This window comes from Triticum dicoccoides, chromosome 4B (assembly GCF_002162155.2).
Source record: "Triticum dicoccoides isolate Atlit2015 ecotype Zavitan chromosome 4B, WEW_v2.0, whole genome shotgun sequence".
NCBI classification, from domain to species: domain Eukaryota; kingdom Viridiplantae; phylum Streptophyta; class Magnoliopsida; order Poales; family Poaceae; genus Triticum; species Triticum dicoccoides.
Window position 1 is genome coordinate 337,299,513 of NC_041387.1, and position 7,108 is coordinate 337,306,620.

Below are 7,108 nucleotides of genomic sequence, written 5' to 3' on the forward strand. Positions count from 1 at the left end.
CTCCCCCTCATTTATAGCCAAGGAAGGCCAACCGCCAGCCTCCATGACCTCGCGCCATGATGATCTTCTGCATTCAGCATTTTTTCGTTAAGTCGAACAGTTGCCGAGGCAGCGTGGGGAAGTGGAGACGCCCACGTCCCATCAATCGCCATGCGTCATCAAGGCCGCATGCGGTTAGGGCTCGCGGCGCTCGGCACTTGCCCTTTGGCTTTGTCTGGAAGCCAAGTCCGAGCGCGCCTTGGGCCTAGGGGCTACTGTCAGCGTTCTGGATATGGGGGTATCCAGACTTGCCTACCTGTGGCCCACCACGTGGCTCCATCAATGTCCTAGTATGATCCAGCTTCGACATCAGCAGCTCAAGACCCTCGCGAGGGGCCAAGCCTCGCGAGGCGGCGATGCCAAGACCCATGAGGGGATCAGCCTCTTCAGGCTGGCTCCCTATGGGCGGAGAGTTCTATGCAAGGTGCACCTCACGAGATCAGCTGACGTGAGCCATGATGACCAAGGCCAGGAGGGTGCCAGGCGGGCGCCAGCGGGGGCAGAGCGCCAGTTTCCTCTTTGGTGCAAGGGAGGCAAGCCGCAGGCGCGGAGTCCCGAGGAATCAGCCAAAGGTTTCCATTCTGGTGCAACAAGACCAAGACCGCCAGGACGGCAGGACGGAGCTCATCGCCGAGCCCACCGCAGCGACACGACCAGGGGCTTTTTGCAGGTGAAGACTACTTTTGTCAGGATAAGCTGTACTACTTGTCCCCTTTCAAATCCGGCTGTTGTGGGATCCCTTCCCGCCAAACATTTGGGAAGAGGACCAAGGCCACTATAAATAGGACTTAGCCACCACCATAGAGGGGGATCTGATCAAGTTCACATCTCACCAGCTCCCCTGAGCTCAAGAACACCTCACCTCCTGAGGCCAGTGCATCCACTGTACTAGTTCATCCTCAGCCCTTCGAGGCAATCCACCCAAACGCTGGAGTAGGGTATTATACTGCAAGGTGGCCCAAACCAGGATAAACTGCTGTGTCTCTTTGTCTCTTCGAGCTCGATGCGCTAGGCTTAGGAGGATCGCGAGTAGGCAGGCTGGGTAGGTTGAGATCTGCACACACAGCCCAGAGTTCGAACCTTTCAAGGGTTTGCAGATCCCGTAATCCGACACTATTGTTGTGCCTCCTACTGATCCTTTGGGACAATATTTGCTAGACCTTGAAAATAATTTGCATATGCATGAAAGAAATGAAATAGATAGAATCTGTCGGTGTACTAGAATAGGGGTACCCTAGTACCCCGAACTTGTGCACGGGCAGTTGTAGCACCCCGTGGCAAGGCTTGCCAGGCGAACGCCAAGATCCTCCAAGGTTCCCTTGGAGCCATTCAAGAACAAAGTATTTAAGCTCAGGAGACAAGGCCCCGGCAAGAGGAGCTTGCCGGGAAGGCCAACCGAGGCACTCCAAGGAACTTGCCGCGACGCGCCACGCGCTCCGGCAAGGCAACAAGGCCCCGGCAAGAGGAGCTTGCCGGGAAGACCAACCAAGGTACCTCGAGGCCCGGTGAGCGACAAGCTTCCGGACCCGACAAGATAACAACAGGGGCAAGGCGCTTGCCGCGGCAGGCGGCCACTCTGTGCCCACGCTCCAGCGCATCCACCAACGTGTCGCTCTGGGGGCCTCTCCAGGCGCGCGTGGCGGGAGGCTGTGCAGCCAGCGGTGCGCAGTGGCATGCGAAGCTGACAAGATCGCCATCATGGCGAATGGTGGCGCCCCTAACGGTCCTTTTCTGCACTGTTTGGGCGACTCAGACGGGCCTTTAATGCCTTTGTCCCCTACATGGGGTTCGGTTTGGGGTTCGATTCGACTCATTTGTAACCCAGAAAGACACTACGCTCTCTCTCTAGAGCAAGAACAGAATAGAACGAGACAAGCAGCAGTAGGAGTGTTATCTCTCCGGAGAGCTCGGAAGCTGGGTAAATTGCTCGTGTGCTTCGCCTCGATCTGCTCTTTGTGCGATCTCCGCCCCCCGCCGAACCGAAAGGGGCCCGGTCCGCCGGCCCCATAGGTGTTCGAGGATCAGTTTCCCCGACATCTTTGGCGCGCCAGGTAGGGGGCGTCGAGATTGTGTGAACCTGATCCGGCGTTCACACGAGCTAGATCTTCATTCCCTTCATCAACATGCCACCGAAGAAGAAGACTTCGGCGTCAGCCGCTCCGTCCACGTCACTTCCGCCACCGTTGGAGCAAACGGGTGGTGGAATGGACGCCGGCGGAAGAATGGACGTCGACGAGGAAGCTTATGATGCTGCCAGGTCCAAAGACAAGGCTGCACAAACCTCGGCGACTGTACATGTTCCGCGCCACTCTCAGGAGGCGCAAGATCAACAGCGTCATGACACTCGCAGTGCCATACGCGTGATAGGCCAAGACCAAGCTGGTGGATCTCGGGGCGCTCAAGACCAGCATGCACGCCAGCATGTTGGCACGAGCAGGGCACGGTCGCCTGGACGGGATACTGCTCCTTCTAACATAGTTAGAAGTTCGAGCACGTCCCGCTCCTCGCGCCGTCCGCCCCTGCCACCCACCACTCCAGCAGAAGCTTTGGCGCGAGCTCAACTTCTCCTAGATTACCCTCCAACGTCGGACAAGATCGACGAATGGAGGGCCACCATTCAGAGTCTCATCGGCTACGCCAACGGCGACACTCCACGGCGGCCGAGCGCGTCGCCGCCGCGGCAGGGTTGCCGGGCGCGAGCTGGTGGCGACGAAACGGGTGGAGGTGCAACTACCATGCAATCACCACCCCGAAGGCCAAGATCGCCGACTCGCTGGATCCACCTCAACAGCGACTCCACCGCATCTTCGGATCCACGAGCTCGTCGCGATCAGCGCCAAGTCCTTCATGATCGGCAACAAGAAGACGCTCGAACTCGCATCGAGCGCCGAAGAGAAGCGCGACGTCAATCCGACAAGCGCGCTGGGCCCTCTGATGACATGCATGCGCCAGGGGAACCAGGCGATCTGCCTTATGCGGTAGGTTGCCCTGCGTTCACTCCTGAGCTGCGGCAAGTCCAGTGGCCCAGCACGAAAAACTTCAAGCCAGACGTACCGGAGAAGTACGACGGCAAGACGCATCCGTCAGAGTTCCTCAGCATCTACACCATCGCGGTGCAGGCTGCCGGGGGACGGGATGACAAGATCCTTGCCAACTACTTCCCGCTGGTGCTCAAGCCCAACGTCAGATCCTGGCTCATGCACTTGCCGGACAACTCCATATCCTCTTGGGCTGATCTGTGCCATCAGTTTGTCGGCGCCTTCACAGACGGACACAAGCCTCATGGCCAGGAGAGTGATCTTCATCTGCTCTCCCAGAAGGAAGGAGAACCCCTGTGCAAGTACATTCAGAGATTCAGCAGTGTGCAGCACAACATCCCAGACGTCCACCCTGCCGCGGTGATCAGCGCGTTCCATCAGAACGTGCGGAACCGCAGGATGCGGGAGGAAATGGCGATGTGCAAGATCAGGGACGTCAGTGAGTTATATGCACTGGCCGACAAGTGTGCACGTGCTGAGGAAGGGAGGAGACTCCTCGGAGAGAATGTAGGAGCGGGAGGATCTGACAGTGAAGATGCCGCCCGTCAAGGAAAAGCCGGCGGCGGAACAACAGAAGGAGGAAAGGCAAAGAGGTGCTAGTTGTTGAGCAGTCCGGCAACGGTGGTGGCGCCAAGGAAGCCAAAGCTGGTGACTCTGGCAAGGAGGTTGCCGCGGAGGTGGCGGTCGCCGACAAGCAGGACGGCACCAACAAGCAGTATTGCAAGATCCACGCACCAAGGGCCATGATCTCCAGAACTGTAAGAAAGTCGAGCAGCTTGTTGAGCAATAGAAAGCTGAATACGAGCGGCGCGACAAGGAGAAGGCCCAGGAAGGTGCTGGGTGATCTGGCAAGAAACGTCCCGGCCGAGGAGGACGCCGCGGCAAGGCCAAGCAGTGGCAAGGAGACAGACCTCCCCGCGGCCGCGACAAGGATGAAGATGACAATGACGATGAAGACATGGATGACGAGGAGACTGATGAGCAGGAGTTCCAGAAAGCCACAGAGGTCCTGTGCATTGACGGTGGTGCTTCTCTGCATACCTCGCACCGTCAGCTCAAGCAGTGGGTGCGGGATTTTAATGCAGCAGAACCACCCATCGAGTCACGCAAGCCTCTGAAATGGTCCGGCACGCCTATCATCTTTGATATTGAGGACCACCCGGATCGCATAACTGCGGTCGGGTGCTTGCCGATGTTGGTTTCACCAACAATCCGCAACCTCAAGGTCACTAAGATTCTAGTTGACGGCGGGGCCGGCTTGAACCTGATCTCCTCCGCGGTGCTCCAGAAACTCCAGATCCCTGACACCGAGCTCGAAGAGACTGGTACATTTCAAGGAATCAACCCGGGAAGGAGCAAGCCGAAGGGAAAGATCACGTTGCCGGTAACATTTGGCAGCGAACTGAACTTCAGGACTGAGAGGGTCACATTTGATGTTGTTGACTTTCCATTACCTTACAATGGAATCCTTGGCCGTCCGGCACTCGCCAAGTTCATGGCAGCCTCTCACTATGCGTACAACGTACTGAAAATGCCAGGCCCGATAAGTGTCATCTCTGTCCCTGGCGACAAGAAGGATGCTCTTATCTGTGCCGACAAGATCTATCGGGAAGCAGCAGCCGCAGCAGAACGCAAGACACTTGCCGCTGAAGCTCCCGAGGGGAAGAAGAAGACCAAGTCCGGCAAGAGCTCTGATGCCCACTCCGGCAAGCGCACCTCTTCGGAGTGCTGCGCTACCATCGAGGACGCACCATCGAACTCCACCGGCAAGTGTAAGAAGGCAATGGCAGCCCCACCTGAGACCAAGAAGGTGTCCGCCAAGGAGGATGGCACTGGTGGTACCTTCACCATCAGCGCCACTCTTGACCCCAAATAGGAAAGCGCACTCGTTGCTTTCCTGCGGGCGAATGTCGACGTGTTTGCATGGCAACCGTCTGATATCCCCGGTGTTCCCAGAAAAGTAATTGAGCACCACCTTGCCGTCTGTCCTCATGCGCGGCCCGTCAAGCAGAGAGTCAGGAAGCAGGCAGTGGAGCGCCAAGAATTCATCGCAGAAGAGATCAAGAAGTTGGAAGCAGCAGGCCTTGTCAGAGGAGTGCTCCATCCCACGTGGTTGGCCAATCCTGTTGTTGTGCAGAAGGCTAATGGGAAATGGAGACTTTGTATTGACTTCACTGATGTTAATAAAGCTTGTCCCAAAGACCCATTTCCCTTGCCGCGCATTGACCAGATTGTTGACTCCACAGCCGGATGTGATTTGCTTTCATTTCTTGATGCATACTCAGGATACCATCAGATCTTCATGGCAGAAGAGGATGAAGAGAAAACCGCATTTATCACCCCGTGTGGCATGTACTGCTTCGTACGGATGCCTTTCGGTTTGAAGAATGCTGGTTCAACATTCGCAAGGGTAGTCCACCATGCTTTTGAGCCGCAAATGCACAGAAATGTGGAAGCTTACATGGATGACATAGTGGTCAAGAGCAAGAACAGGGCGACCCTTATTCAAGATTTAGACGAGACATTTGCGAATCTGCGCAAGATCAACCTCAAGCTTAACCCCGAGAAGTGCGTGTTTGGAGTCCCTTCCGGCAAGCTTCTCGGGTTCTTCGTGTCTCAGCGGGGAATTGAAGCCAATCCCGACAAGATTAAGGCCATTGAGCAGATCGAAGCACCAAAGCGCATCAAGGATGTACGGAGGCTTGCCGGTTGCTTGGCTGCTCTCAGCAGGTTTATCTCTAGATCTTCTGAGCGCGCCCTGCCATTTTTCAAAATTTTGAAAAAGGCAGGTCCAATGAAATGGACTCTGGAGGCGGAGGCTGCGCTGCAGGACTTGAAGAGATACCTGTCCTCCACTCCAACACTTGTCGCACCTAAGCCGCAAGAGAAGTTGCTGCTGTATATAGCGGCAACCAATCAAGTGGTTAGTGCTGCGTTAGTGCGGAGAGAGAGGCAGATGATGAGCTAGCAACCACGGGAGATGCATCCAGCGACAAGCAGGGGGCTTCGCCGACAAGCTCTGGTCCCGACAAAGATGGATCTGCGCAGGAGCATGATAAGATGCAGAAGAGAATGGTGCAGCGTCCAGTTTACTTTGTCAGTTCCCTTCTGCAGGGGGCTAGATCAAGGTACTCTGGTGTGCAGAAGTTGCTTTTCGGCCTTCTCATGGCCTCGAGAAAGCTGCGCCATTATTTCCAAGCACATGAAATCACAATCGTCACTCGCTTTCCGCTGAAGAGGATACTGCAAAATCCAAAAGCAACAGGCAGGATTGTCGAGTGTGCGCTGGAACTGTCAAGCTTTGGCCTCAAGTTTGAGAGCACTTCAACTATCCAAAGCAGAGCATTGGCAGAGTTCATAGCAGAGTGGACGCCAACCCCAGATGAAGAAATTGCAGAGACGAGCATCCCCGTCAAAGAGGCAAGCAGAGAGTGGTTGATGTACTTTGATGGTGCCTTCTCGCTGCAAGGCGCTGGTGCGGGCGTGCTACTTGTCGCACCCACCGGAGAGCACCTCAAGTACGTAGTCCAGATGCACTTCCCCAAGGAGCAAGCAACCAACAATACTATAGAGTATGAAGGATTGCTTGCCGGTCTCAGAATCGCAGCAGACCTTGGGATCAAGAAGCTCATTGTCAGGGGTGACTCACAGCTTGTCATCCGCCAAGTGAACAAGAACTACCAGAGTCCATTGATGGAAGCATATGTTGATGAAGTGAGGAAGATAGAAGAGCACTTTGACGGCCTACAGATGGAACATATCCCGAGAGCTCAGAATGACATTGCTGATGGCCTGTCAAAGTGCGTCGCACTAAAGTTACCTGTGGAACCAGGGATCTTTGTGCTCAAGTTGACTCAACCATCCGTAACACCTTCAACTGGACAAAGCAAGAAGAGGAAGTTGGTTTCTGGCGACTACTTTTCGGCAGAGCTCCCCGAAGCCGCCGCCAAGCAAGTCCCCAAGATCAACACCAAGAATGCTGAGGGGCAGTCTGCTCCGGCAAACCTTATGGTTTGTTCCGTTGAAGCAGA